The following is a 15,753-nucleotide window of genomic DNA, read 5'->3' as shown; positions in this document are numbered from 1 at the left end:
CCTGTTCTTAGTGTAAATACATTGTTTTTATTTATGTCTCTATTTGTGGATGGCAGAATCTACATACTCAAATCACAATTGTACATATGTTTAAATAAGAGATGAAAAGGTTAATCCAAGCACAAGGTGTGTTACCTTGGATCCTGAATGTGATTGGTTGACACTGCCTTTAAATTAAGAGACAGGTGCATTACTGTGTATGCATGATTAAGAGACTGCGGTCTCGAAACGTCGCATACCTGTCTTGTATGCTTTTAAGCATTTAATAAAGAAGATTCCTTTTACTTCACTGGTGCTGTGGACAGTCCACTATATTATTGTGTCATTATAAATCTTTCCTTATTGAGTATCCAGCTGTAAGCGCTCAAGAGTCTTATCCTTTTCAAAACATTGCCCCAAAGTAATCAGCTCTTTTACCTGTAAAAAAAATACAATACCCCCCCTACATTACAACCCACCACCAACACACCCCTACTCTAAAACCCACTCAATCCTTCCTTAAAAAAACCTAACATTAACCCCCTGAAGATCACCCTACCTTGAGCCGTCTTCACTCAGCTGGGCACAAGTGGTCCTCCATACGGCAAAAGTCTTCATCCTTCCGGAGCGGAGCGGGTCCATCTTCAATCCAGCCGACGCGGAGCATCCTCTTCAAAAGTCCTAACGAGGAATGAAGGTTCCTTTAAATTACGTCATCCAAGATGGCGTCCCTTAAATTCCGATTGGCTCATAGAATCCTATCAGCCAATCGGAATTAAGGTAGGAAAAATCCTATTGGCTGATGTAATCAGCCAATAGGATTGAAGTGCAATCCGATTGGCTGATCCAATCAGCCAATAGGATTGACCTTGCATTCTATTGGCTGTTCCAATCAGCCAATAGAATGCGAGGTCAATCCTATTGGCTGATAGCATCAGACAATAGGATTTTTCCAACCTCAATTCTGATTGGCTGATAGGATTCTATCAGCCAATCGCAATTGAAGGGACGCCATCTTGGATGACGTCATTTAAAGGAACCTTCATTCTTCGTTAGGACTTCGTTTGAAGAGGATGCTCCACGTCGGCTGGATTGAAGATGGACCCGCTCCGCTCCGGAAGGATGAAGATAGAAGATGCCGCATGGATGAAGCCTTCTGCCATCTGGAGGACCTCTTCTGCCCCGATCGGATGAAGAATTCTGCTGTATAGAGGACCACTTGTGCCCGGCTGGGCGAAGACAGCTCACGGTAGGGTGATCTTCAGGGGGTTAGTGTTAGGTTTTTTTAAGGGGGGATTGGGTGGGTTTTAGAGTAGGGGTGTGTGGGTGGTGGGTTGTAATGTTGGGGGGGTATTGTATTTTTTTTTTTTACTTGTAGAAAAGAAAAATGTCCAGACCGGCTCCTCCTTCACCAATATCGCTCTTTATTGAAAAAAAGCCAAAGAGCTAAAAAACAGCACACATCATATCGACAATGTCGAAGCACCTACAGGCAAAGATAAAAGTACAAATGATGACAGGTACCCCCTCACATCTGACGCGTTTCGGTGGTTACCGTAATCATATTTTTTTTTTACAGGTAAAAGAGCTTATTACTTTGGGCAATGCCCTGTAAAAGGCCCTTTTAAGGGCTATTTGTAATTTAGTATAGGGTAGGGAAATTTTATTATTTTGGGGGGCTTTTTTATTTTATTAGGGGGATTAGATTAGGTATAATTAGTTTAAAATTCTTGTAATTCTTTTTTTATTTTCTGTAATTTAGTGTTTTTTTTTCGTAATTTAGTTTATTTAATTTAATTTAATTGTATTTAATTGTAGGTAGTTTAGGTAATTAGTTTAATGATAGTGTAGTGTCAGGTGTAATTGTAACTTAGGTTAGGGTTTATTTTACAGGTAATTTTGTATTTATTTTAGCTAGGTAGTTATTAAATAGTTAATAACTATTTAATAACTATTGTACCTAGTTAAAATAAATACAAAGTTGCCTGTAATATAAAAATAAATCCTAAACTAGCTACAATGTAACTATTAGTTTATTTTATAGGTAAGTATTTAGTTTTAAATAGGATTAATTTATTTAATTATGTTAAATTAATTTTGTTTAATTTAAATTATATTTAAGTTGGGGGGGTTAGGGTTAGACTTAGGTTTAGGGGTTAATAACTTTATTATAGTGGTGGGACGTTGGCGGCGGCAGATTAGGGGTTAATAAATTTAATATAGTTGCGGCGACGTTGGGGGGGCAGATTAGGGGTTAATAAATATAATGTAGGTGTCGGAGATGTTGGGGGCAGCAGATTAGGGTTTATAAGTATAATGTAGGTGGCGGCGGTGTCCGGAGCGGCAGATTAGGGGTTAATACTATAATGCAGGTGTCGGCGATGTCGGGGGCGGCAGATTAGGGATTAATAAGTGTAAGATTAGGGGTGTTTAGACTCGGGGTTCATGTTAGGGTGTTAGTTGTAGACATATTTTTTATTTTCCCATGGGAAACAATGGGGCTGCGTTAGGATCTGAACGCTGCTTTTTTGCAGGTGTTAGGTTTTTTTCAGCCAGCTCAGCCCCATTGTTTCCTATGGGGAAATCGTTTTGCCAGTTTACCGCTACCGTAAGCAACGCTGGTATCAAGGTTAGATGCGGAGCTAAATTTTGCTCAACGCTCACTTTTCTGAGGCTGACGCCGGCTTAAAGAAAACTCGTAATACCAGTGTTGGCTTAAGGGAGCGGTAAGAAAAAAAGGAGCGTTAGCCCCGCAAGCCTTACCGACAAAAACTTGGGATCTAGCCGTTAGTTTATTATCTTAAAAATAAATCTTATTTATGAAGGTATCATTGCAAAATATTATATTTACATACTATGCATTTCCTTAAAGAATATATCAGAATTAATTATGTACTGAGGTTAAAATAGTCATCGGATACCAAGCCACAAAAAAATCCAACCTAACCAGTTCTGTCAGTCCATTAGAATGAGGAAATGTGTGATTAGTAGAAAGATAGTGAATTATTTTTATGACTGAGAATGAGATATGCTTTATAAGCGCACATATATTATGTAACTAAATCTATAATGTTGGTAAGTGCTGCTATAAGTTTGCTTATACATTTTTAATGGATTAATTTGCCAATTTTGCTTCAACAGATAATTACTACAGACCGTGACAATTTGCAATACATTAATTCACTACCATTTATACCCAGACAGACACTAGAAAATAAATTACCTATGGTTTTGAATGATCCAAAGGCGGGTAATGTAAATATTATTGACAAATATACATTATGTAACTAAATATACAATGTTGGTAAGTGCAGCTATAAGTTTGCTTTATATTTCTATATCATTCTACATTAAAGGAATATGAAATCCAATATTTTTTTTATTTCATGATTCACGTAGAGCATGTAATTTTAAAAGAATAGCAAAGTCAAAATTAAACTTGTTAAGAATAAACAGAAGTTAGATGTGCACTTTATTTTTTATTTTTTATTTTTCATATTTGTCTACCACATTGTAGCAATTAACTGTGACTTAGGATTTTTAATATCTAGGGAGACGTCCCTAATTTGTACTGATTTTATGATTGTATATTGATTTTTATTAAATATATTTTTTACACTACATTGGTGTCTGATACCTTTAGCCCTTGGCGCCCTCTCTATCTGTAAGCCGTAAAAAGCTTAACAATCCACTTTCAAAATTAAACTTGCATGATTCAGATAGAGCATGTCATTTTAAGACACTTTTAAATTCACTTCTATTTTCAAATGTGCTTCGTTCTCTTAATATCCCTTGTTAAAAAAATGAATACGCACATATCATACACTAGTGGGAGCTGCTGCTAATTGGTGCCTGCACACATTTGTCTCTTGTGATTGGCTAAATAGATATTTTCAGCTTCCTGTCGGTAGTGCAATGCTGTCCCTTCAGCAATGGATAACAAGAGAATGAAGAAAATTTGATAATAGAATTAAATTGGAAAGTTGTTTAAAATTGTATGTTCTATCTGAATCATAAAATAAAGTTTTGGGGTTTACTTTCCCTTTAAACAACATTCCAATTAACTTCTAGTATCTAATTTGCTTCGTTCTCTTGTTATCATTTTTAGAAAAGAATACCTAGGTGGCTGAGGACCAGCAAAGCACTTCTGGAAGCTAGCTGCTGATTGGTGGCTGCACATATGTGCCTATTGTCATTGGCTTACTTTATGTATTCAGCTAGCTCCCAGTAGTGCTATGCTGCTCCTTCAACAAAGGATATTAAGAAAACAAAGTGAAATCGATAACAGAAGTACATTGGAAAGTTGTTTAACATTGTATGCTCTATTATAATCATGAAAGAACAATGTCCATTTAAATCACATTTCTCAAATGCTTCTATCTTTTTAATGGATAAATTTAGCAATTTGCTTCTACAGCTAATTACTACAGACTGTTACAAGTTGCAATACATTCATTCACTACCATGTATACCCAGACAGACCCTGCAAAATTAATAACCTCTGGTTTTGAATTATCCAAAGACGGGAAATGTAAATATTATTGACAAAAACAGAACACATTATACAATCAAAGATCAGCAAGTTACCTTTAGAAAAAACCTGTATGGTGAAACATGGTAGGGCATTTAACAATGATTTAAGCCCCCTAAAGAAATATTAAACTGTGCTCCTACAGTAAAAAAATAAACAAACAATATGTAAAAGTCAACAAACAATTTACTTGTTTTCTTGCAAAATAAGCATTTAACATTTCTCATTGTAGCCCCTACTCTCTGGGAGACAAGAGAGGAGACATGTTTTGGAACTTAAGTTGCATTCTGCCTCTACTAAGCATGAGCAAAACTTACTCATACCTTACAACATTTGTGGCTTGGAATCAGGGATTCAGGTGGTTGATGGGGCCGTCACCATTTTGTGGGTAAAGCTGTGTAGGGAGGGGTGGGATTTTGGTTGGTTAAGGAGTGGGATTGTGGGTGTGTCTTGTTGGTCAGTTGGTTTATCTGGGTAGTTTGTGGGCTTGTCTGAGTGTTCAGTGGGTGGAGCTAAGAGGGAATTCTGCAAATAGGGACATATGACTGTTTCAGGGTGACAGTGGGACAGAGCTCAGAATCAGGAACTGTTACTCTCACATAGAGACAGTTGGGAGGTCTGCTTACTGTCTCTCTAGCATTATCTGAATACTAAACCAGCTCAAGCTACTCTATAAGATTTAGGACATCAAGCTAGATAAGCCTTCCTGTAGAAAGTACAGCCTCCTTGTAGGGCTGTGACAGAAAGTAATTAATACTGCACAAATGAAGTTAAAAATAAGAAATTAAAGGTTAAAATAATAAATAATACATCATAATAATGCATAATAATACATATTGCAGTGGTTTCTACTAAGTATAACCCAACTGCTTAGTGCTTCTTTTATTACAACAATGACTGTTTAACATCCCTTCAAATGGACATGAAACCCAAACATTTTCTTTTGTAATTCAGATAGAGCATGCAATTTTAAACAACTTTTTAATCTACTTTTATTATCCAATTTGCTTTGTTCATTGATATCCTTTGTTTGAAAATAGTACCTTGGTAGGCTTATGAGCAAGCTGTTGTTAGGTGACTGCACACACATCCCTTTTGCCATTAGCTGATCTGATGTGTCCAGTAGTGAAATGCTGCCTCTTCTGCAAATGATAACGCTATAAGACTTAAGATACAGCCATAGACTTTTTGTCACTTGAATACTTTGGCATACTATTTGCTAATAAGAGGAGGAGATTATAGAGACTGTTATACCGATTAGGCATCTTGCACTTTGTATTTTTAACTATTATGATCTTTGGCGTATAAAGTAATATCATGTCTTAGTGATTTTTTATATATTTTTTATCATTGTACATTTTAGACAGACACTTGGCACACCTACTTATATAAGTTTTGCAACACACATGTTGTAATATATTGCACATTGCAATATTGTAGCGTATCTTCTGTAGTTACTTATAGCACTATATAACAAGTTCATAGCAAACGCAAAGCACTTTTTCTGTTGATTACACTTATGTTATAGGTTACAACAATATACACCATCATATTCACACAAGGCACTTTAAACATACTAGTGATGTCGCGAATAGTTCCCGGCAAACATAGCATGTTCGCGTTCGCCTCGGTGGGCAAACATATGCAATGTTTGATCCGCCCCCTATTCGTCATCATTGAGTAAACTTTGACCCTGTACCTCACAGTCAGAATACACATTACAGCCAATCAGCAGCAGACCCTCCCTCCCAGACCCTCCCACCTCCTGGACAGCATCCATTTTAGATTCATTTGGAAGCTGCATTCTTAGTGAGAGGAGGGACAGTGTAGCTGATGCTGATTTAATAGGGAAATCGATAGCTAGGCTAGTGTATTCAGTGTCCACTACAGTCCTGAAGGACTCATCTGATCTCTGCTGTAAGGACAGCACCCCAAAAAGTCCTTTTTAGGGCTAGAACATCAGTCTGCTTTTTTTTTTTCCTGTGTAATCTAATTGCAGTTGCCTGCCTGCCAGCGTGTGTGTCAGGCTCACAGCGTATACTGTGCCCACTTGCCCAGTGCCACCACTCATATCTGGTGTAACAGTAGTGCACATTTAAAAAAAACAACACTTTTTTGACTGTGAAATAATAGCAGACAGCTGCCAGTACCCAAGATGGCCACCAATAAGGCAGATGGGGAGGGTTAGAGAGCTGTTTTGGTGGGGATCAGGGAGGTTGGGGGCTATGGGGGGATGCTACACCACAGCATATGTAAATATGCTAAAAAAAATAATTTTTTTTTAAAAACCTTTTATTTTAGTACTGGCAGACTTTCTGCCAGTACTTAAGATGGCGGGACTATTGTGGGGTGGGGGAGGGAAGGAAGCTGTTTGGGAGGGATCAGGGGGTCTGATGTGTCAGATGGGAGGCTGATCTCTACACTAAAGCTAAAATTAACCCTGCAAGCTCCCTACAAACTACCTAATTAACCCCTTCACTGCTAGTCATAATACACGTGTGATGCGCAGCAGCATTTAGCGGCCTTCTAATTACCAGAAATCAACCCCAAAGTCATATATGTCTGCTATTTCTGAACAAAGGGGATCCCAGAGAAGCATTTACAACCATTTGTTCCATAATTGCACAAGCTGTTTGTAAATAATTTCAGTGAGAAACCAAAAATTGCGAAAAAATTGAATTTTTTTTTAAAATTTGATCGCATTTGGCGGTGAAATGATGGCATTAAATATACCAAAATGGGCCTAGATCAATACTTTGGGTTATCTACTACACTACACGTAAGTTAAAATTAACCCTACAAGCTCCCTACATGCTCCCTAATTAACCCCTTCACTGCTGGGCATAAAACACATGTGGTGCGCAGTGGCATTTAGCAGCCTTCTAATTACCAAAAAGCAACACCAAAGCCATATGTCTGCTATTTCTGAACAAAGGGGATCCCAGAGAAGCATTTACAACCATTTACGCCATAATTGCATAAGTTGTTTGTAAATAATTTCTGTGAGAATCCTAAAGTTTGTGAAAAAGTGAACAATTTTTTTTTATTTGATCGCATTTGGCGGTGAAATGGTGGCATGAAATATACCAAAATGTGCCTAGATCAATACTTTGGGATGTCTACTACACTACACTTAAGCTAAAATTAAATCTACAAGCTGCCTACATGCTCCCTAATTAACCCCTTCACTGCTGGGCATAAAACACGTGTGGTGCGCAGTGGCATTTAGCAGCCTTCTAATTACCAAAAAGCAATGCCAAAGCCATATAAGTCTGCTATAATGGCATGTCTGGCACACAGTGTTGGGGCAAGGGTCCATCTGACCACTGATACCTGGTCTGCAAAGCATGGTCAGGGCAGGTATATCACCTACACTGCGCACTGTGAAGCAGGCGTAACCCTTACACTACCTGATCGATACAACATAATACCTGATGTTTTAAAGCACGTTATTCCAAACAATTTAGGAATGTTAGGTGATTTATGCCCTTTATGGATTAAAACCAGACTCTGCATCAACTATGTAATTTTCCATGGGAGTTTTGCCATGGATCCCCTTCCGGCATGCCACAGTCCAGGTGTTAGTGCCCTTGAAACAACTTTCCCATCACTATTGTGGCCAGAAAGAGTCCCTGTGGGTTTTAAAATGTGCCTGCTTATTGAAGTCTATGGCGGTTCGCCCGTTCGCAAACTTTTGTGGAAGTTCGCGTTCGCCGTTCGCGAACCCAATTTTTTAGGTTCACAACATCACTATATATTGCACTTTAGAAAGCACTCACACTTTTCTGTAAAGATTATTAACTTGGTTTATTATAGGATAGGGTTTTAGATATTACAGTATTAGCTATGACCGGTCATTAGGCTAGAATTTGTCCTTTATTTTTAAAGTCTATAGATTTCTAAGTATATTGCATTTTATTCATTAATAAACACATGTGAGATTTTCGATTTGTAAGCAGTGGGTTATTTATATATATATATATATATATATATATATATATATATATATATATATATATATATTTTATTTTTTTAATATCTTTGACATTTCTCAGACCCCGTTAGCTTTTAGCACACCGCTACTACCCCCCTTTTCTGTAATATGAATTTTATTATCACTAATAGCACTAATTCATCGCATGGGCGTAAAAGGGCAAATTTATCCGTTTGCGGGTGCACAATAAAAGCCAACCAGCCATTACAAGTGGTTTAAAAAAGTTCCCCAATTGGCCCCAAACTTTAGTGTGAGGTTGTATTTTAATTAAAAATATAAAATAGCATCTTTTTTTACAAAACTGCATGAAGCAGTTTTATGGGGTTAATTGTGGCAGGTGTGAGGTGTTAGAAAAAAATAGCACTGAAAAGTACCTACATTGTGGTCTATGAGGACTGTGTGTTCTCAATAAATATACAGTATATGTATATGCTTACTATATACATATATATTTATGTGTTAATATATGTACATACACATATAAACACATAAATATATATATGTATATAAGCATATACATACATTTTTACATTTGGTGCCAATCGCTGCATGACTTACCCTCTTTGCCGCGCTAGTTCTCATGCCATGTCTAACGGCATGAGAACGAGGTTCCCATTGGAGCCTATGGAAGCACGCTCAATGCGAACACGAGGTTGCTTTTGCACTGCACCTAACTCTTAATACCAGCGCACATTTGCGTGCACTGGTATTACTCAATTGAGTGCAAATATCTCTAAACTTGTAATCTGGCCCTTAAAGTGGTATACAAGTAGAAATAGTAAATGTTCTAATAATGAGTTAGAACATTTTATTATTGCACTTTCTTGCATAAAACTATGTGTTTAACCACTGCAATTGGGTTAAACACATACTTAAAAGTTAACTACAGAGCACCAATACATTACTGGGACCCAGTTGAACACATCTGCTGAGCTAATGACAAAAGGTATAATTATGTAGCCACCAATCAGCAACTAGCTCCCAGTAGTGCATTGCTGCTGCCGAGCCTACCTATGTATGATTTTCAACAAAGGATATCAAATACAAAGGAAAATTGATAATAGTAGTAGATTGAAAAATATCTTAAAATCGCATGCTCTGTTTGCTCTATTGCAAAAATGCCTCTATTCAAAAGTATATATGTGTAGCCACTAATCACCGACTAGCTTTTCTTTTAAATACATACAGATAGAAGTGCACTCACAGGAACGAACAACTGGCTCAATACCATTGTTAGCCTGTTCTATGGTGATTTTACCACCTGGGTACAACTTTTTAGCCCAGTAATGCTTTTCACAGAGTGGAACTTTCCTGTAGTATATCAGTCTGATCCCGCCTATTACGGTCAGTCCAGCACCGAAATACCAGGCAATTCCTCTCTGAACAAGGAACACAGCAACCCCAGACGATCGTTTTGGCCTTCATTGGGCCTCGTCAGTGAAGTGTAGCCATATTCCTCTAAGCACACTGAGCAAGGAGTCCACGTCTGGTTGCCCCTTTTTCCTATAGGGAGACTAAATACATACAGATAGAAGTGCACTCACAGGAACGAACAACTGGCTCAATACCATTGTTAGCCTGTTTTATGGCGATTTACCACCTGGGTGCAACTTTTTAGCCCAGTAATGCTTTTCACAGAGTGGAACTTTCCTGTAGTATATCAGTCTGATCCCGCCTATTACGGTCAGTCCAGCGCCGAAATACCAGGCAATTCCTCTCTGAACAAGGAACACAGCAACCTCAGACGATCGTTTCGGCCTTCATTGGGCCTTGTCAGTGAGGTGTAGCCATATTCCTCTAAGCACACTGAGCAAGGAGTCCACGTCTGGTTGCCCCTTTTTCCCATAGGGAGACTAAATACATACAGATAGAAGTGCACTCACAGGAACGAACAACTGGCTCAATACCATTGTTAGTCTGTTCTATGGCGATTTACCACCTGGGTGCCACTTTTTAGCCCAGTAATGCTTTTCACAGAGTGGAACTTTCCTGTAGTATATCAGTCTGATCCCGCCTATTACGGTCAGCCCACCGCCGAAATACCAGGCAATTCCTCTCTGAACAAGGAACACAGCAACCCCAGACGATCGTTTCGGCCTTCATTGGGCCTCGTCAGTGAGGTGTAGCCATATTCCTCTAAGCACACTGAGCAAGGAGTCCACGTCTGGTTGCCCCTTTTTCCCATAGGGAGACTAAATACATACAGATAGAAGTGCACTCACAGGAATGAAAAACTGGCTCAATACCATTGTTAGCCTGTTCTATGGTGATTTACCACCTGGGTGCAACTTTTTAGCCCAGTAATGCTTTTCACAGAGTGGAACTTTCCTGTAGTATATCAGTCTGATCCCGCCTATTACGGTCAGTCCAGCGCCGAAATACCAGGCAATTCCTCTCTGAACAAGGAACACAGCAACCTCAGACGATCGTTTCGGCCTTCATTGGGCCTTGTCAGTGAGGTGTAGCCATATTCCTCTAAGCACACTGAGCAAGGAGTCCACGTCTGGTTGCCCCTTTTTCCCATAGGGAGACTAAATACATACAGATAGAAGTGCACTCACAGGAACGAACAACTGGCTCAATACCATTGTTAGTCTGTTCTATGGCGATTTACCACCTGGGTGCCACTTTTTAGCCCAGTAATGCTTTTCACAGAGTGGAACTTTCCTGTAGTATATCAGTCTGATCCCGCCTATTACGGTCAGCCCACCGCCGAAATACCAGGCAATTCCTCTCTGAACAAGGAACACAGCAACCCCAGACGATCGTTTCGGCCTTCATTGGGCCTCGTCAGTGAGGTGTAGCCATATTCCTCTAAGCACACTGAGCAAGGAGTCCACGTCTGGTTGCCCCTTTTTCCCATAGGGAGACTAAATACATACAGATAGAAGTGCACTCACAGGAATGAACAACTGGCTCAATACCATTGTTAGCCTGTTCTATGGCGATTTACCACCTGGGTGCAACTTTTTAGCCCAGTAATGCTTTTCACAGAGTGGAACTTTCCTGTAGTATATCAGTTTGATCCCGCCTATTACGGTCAGTCCAGCGCCGAAATACCAGGCAATTCCTCTCTGAACAAGGAACACAGCAACCCCAGACAATCGTTTCATAATTCTTTTATTAGAAAAATAATCATATATGCATATATACAAAATAAAATCATAATAACAAATACAAACAAAATATCTCGTTACAAAACTGAAATATTGACCCAAATTTTTGTCATGAGAAAAAAATCAAAATGCAAACATTAAACTTAAATAATCACACAAAATAAAATTAAACATATTTCAAATACAGACAAAAACAAACTGGAGGAAAAAAAAACAAACAAAAAAAAAACTAAATAATCCAATCCTTCCACTTCTTTGTCTTCCAGATGCCTTCAGAATCTAATTCCCCATATCACCTCCTATCAAAAGAAAAATACAAAAACAACTTGCCACGGATCATACCCACACAATTACCTACAGTAACTACCTCTTTCTTAAAAATCAAAATATTACGCACATCCCACAACACCTCCTTCACACAACATGCCAACAACCATATCAATCTTGCTTTCTCCTTTTCCACACCACTTCCACACAAACCATACATCATCATATTAAAAGTAAAAAACTGCACTCCAGTCAAACCCTTAATCATCCTTTTCAAACTTCTCCAAACATCCCTAGCATACTCACAATTCCAAAACAAATGAATAACACTCTCGCTTTGAAAACAACCATCTCTAGGACACACTTCTGAAGCCACTAAATGACGCATTCTCTGAAAATCCCTTGTTGGCAAACACTTATGCACACTCATCCAACTAATATCTTTCTGCCTATTCATCAAATACTTATTACACACATTTTTCCATACCAACACACATTCATTTTCATTCAAACCCCCAATCAACTCAAGACCTTCCTTCTTCTCCAACATTTTCAACACCATTCTGTTTGCACACCACATCTCCCTACTAACATTCTCCAAACCATATTTTTTAATCCAACATTCCACCCTTACATAAAACCACGGAACAGCAAAACATTCTATCAATCTCAAATAAACCATATCGTCTTAAAACATTTCTACAAGCATACTTTACCATAGAACCAGCCATGCTATCCTTACCACTCAGAACCACACACCTACTAACATATTTCACAGCCAAAAATCTCTCCACATTTGGTAAACCCTTACCACCAACATTCTTACTCTTAACAACAACATCTCTTTTCAAACGCTCCATACCAGAACTCCAGAAAAAAGAAAACAACACTCTCAAAATTCTCCGAAAAATCCTCTCAGGTGGCGGAAAAACTAACGCCAAATATAACATAATAGGGATCAAAACCGATTTAATAACTAACATTTTTCCTTCCAAAGATAAAGTCCTTAAAGACCAAAACTGAAGTTTTATACTCACTTTATCAAAAACATTCTCCCAACTTTCCAAGCCTTTCAAATCCACATCAAATTTCACACCCAACACATCAATTGCACCTTCAGTCACAGGCCATCCACAGGAATCAATCTCCCTATCATTACCAAAAACTTTAACTTTACACTTATTCCAATAAACTCTGAAACCACTTGCCATACAAAAACATTCAACTAAAGTTTTCACCCTCCTCAAACCAGCCTGAGTCTCACATACCACACTCACATCATCCATATACCCAATCACTTTTAAACACCTTCCATTACTACCAGGAACACTCACACCTCTAACTAATTTATCTTTCCTCAAACTAGTTAATAATGGCTCAATGACACATACAAATAACACAGCAGAGAAAGGACATCTTTGACGCACTCCAGATTTAACACAAAATTCCTCAGTCAAAAAACCATTAACCTGGACTTGACTCACAATATCACTATACAAACATTTAAACCATCCAATAATCTTACCAGAAAAACCTAAACGTTCTAAAACATGAAACATAAAATCATGCACTACCCTATCATACGGTTTTTCAAAATCCACAATAGCAACAGCAACAGACCTCATCCTCTCCCTCACATACCACAGTACATCACGTAGTAACAACAAACTTTCAGAAATCTGACGCCCAGGAACAGCACACACTTGCTCTTCACCCACAACCTTACCAATCACTCCATGCATTCTATTTGCCAACACCTTTGCAATAACCTTATAGTCAACATTCAACAACGTAATCGGCCTCCAATTCCTCAAATCTCTCTTATCACCCTTTTTAAATAACAAAACAATCAAACCTTTCCTCATTGAAACAGGCAAAACATTCATTCTAAAAATAAACTTACAAACATCCAACATATCAACCCCAATCAAATTCCAAAAACAAGTATAAAATTCAACAGGCAAACCATCACAACCAGGTACCTTCCCATTCTTAAAACTCCTAACAACCTCTGCAATCTCATCCAAACTTAGATCCCTTTCTAGCAAATCATTATCATATTTTTCCAACTTAACCTCAATGTTTTCCAACAACTCATTTTCCAATAAAACATCTCTTGTTTTTTCTTTATACAGCTCACTGTAAAACTCATGCACTTCACGCAAAACACCATCCGTACCATTAACTTCACACTCAACCTTATCAAAAACACTAACAAAACCAGTCTTTCCTTCAAAAGCTTTCTTAAAAAAATATTTACTACAAGACTAATCCTTTTCCATTTTCTCCAATCTTGCCATAAAAACAATTTTCTTTCCTTTTTCATGCATACACTTTTTATTTATCTTTCTTGCTTCAGCAATTTCCTCATGCACATCAATACCACAATTTCTCAATTCATACAAATACAACAACCTCAGATACCATTTATCATACAACTCCCTTTCCATTCTAGCTTTCTCACAGCCTTTCTTAATAAAAAACCTCTTTATTTCCACCTTCAACCATTCCCACCACATAAGCACATTACTAAAATCACATTTTCTTTCATGCCACCTTTCATACATCCAAACAAACTGACGCTTAAACTTCTTATATTCTAACAAATCCACATTCAGTTTCCAAACACCCTTACCATACTTGATCTTCAAATCACAGTTCACCTTACACATCAAAAGGGCATGATCCGTAAAGGGCATCCGCTTTAAAGAAAAATCATCAACACATAAAAATTTAGATAAAAAACAAAAATCAATTCGAGATTCTAAAGAAAGTAAAACCCTCCCCTGAAAAAGAAACAGACCTGAAGGCATCTTTCAAACCGAAAGATTTAAGCAAATCAAGTAAAAACTTCCCTGAGCTATCCACCCTACAATCACTCCCACCCTCTCTCTCCCCATTCTTGATAATTCAATTAAAATCCCCAACCAAAAAAGTTGGCTCTCGACCTGGCAGAAAAAACTTTAAAGTTTCAAAATTAAGCAAACGTTCTACCCTATTTGGAGAAGCATATACATTAAACAAACGAAAAACAGTCCCACAAAAACTAAAACTAACCAAAAGTACCCGACCTGGGACAATATGAACTACATTAAAGATAGAAAAACTAAACCCATTAAACAAAACTCCCACCCCCCCATTCCTATCAGAAGAACAAGACCATACTTTAGGACCATATTCCCAGTCAGCACATTTAGGATGTTCAGAGAGACCACATTCCTGCAAACAAAAAATATTAGCAGAACATACAGATAATAATTTAAAAATTGCAGCTCTCCTTGCTATAGTTGTCATACACCTGACATTAAGGGAAGAAATGGTCAGAAACATCACAAAAATAATTTAAAGAAAAACAAAAAAAGAAATAACATCAGGACTTCTTCTTTCCTTTCTTTTTCTTAGGACTCAAAGGAGATCCTTTAAATCTGCCTCTGTGACGTTCCGACCTCCTAGGCTCCCCCTTGCCAGTCTCATAACCAGTAACTTCAGCAAGTTGGTTCACATCTCTTTTATCTAGATAACCAACAGAAGAGGCATCAGAAAAGTCACCTATACACTGGCTTGAGTCAGAAGGAACGTCTTTAGTAGAGACAGAAGGAAACTCTGAAATTAAAGAGTCAGCATCACTTGTAGTATCTGGATCTGCACCCTTAACTACTGGAAGATTCAAATCAGGACTCTCCCATCCATCAGAATCCGCATCTATTTTTCCCTTGAAGGCAGATTTTTTCCCTTCAGTGTCCATATCCTCCTCAGAACTAGAGGACACAACAGCAGACCAATCAATGTTCTCCCCTTAACCAAGAACAGCATCAGGAGCAGCATCACAAGATTACTCAGTGAAAGAAAAATGCTCTGTCCCAGGA

General features: G+C 38.1%; 1 protein-coding gene across 3 annotated transcripts in view; it reads left to right on the top strand.

Annotated features, from left to right (window-relative positions):
• The window catches only part of ARHGEF37 (Rho guanine nucleotide exchange factor 37), a 300,854-nt gene that overhangs the window by 25,255 nt on the left and 259,846 nt on the right, over positions 1-15,753 (top strand). Inside the window, exon 1 of one of the 3 annotated variants that reach the window (XM_053717098.1) lies at positions 3,121-3,229. The exons of the other annotated variants lie outside the window; for them this stretch is intronic. The gene's annotated coding sequence lies outside the window, so the exon portion shown is untranslated. Of the gene's footprint in view, positions 1-3,120; positions 3,230-15,753 lie in introns of those variants that run through there. 3 annotated transcript variants of the gene reach the window in all.

Source organism: Bombina bombina, chromosome 6 (genome assembly GCF_027579735.1).
Source record: "Bombina bombina isolate aBomBom1 chromosome 6, aBomBom1.pri, whole genome shotgun sequence".
In the NCBI taxonomy this organism is placed as follows: Eukaryota; Metazoa; Chordata; class Amphibia; order Anura; family Bombinatoridae; genus Bombina; species Bombina bombina.
The sequence above is the reverse complement of the archived record's forward strand: the minus strand, read 5'-3'. Positions and strand labels throughout refer to the sequence as shown.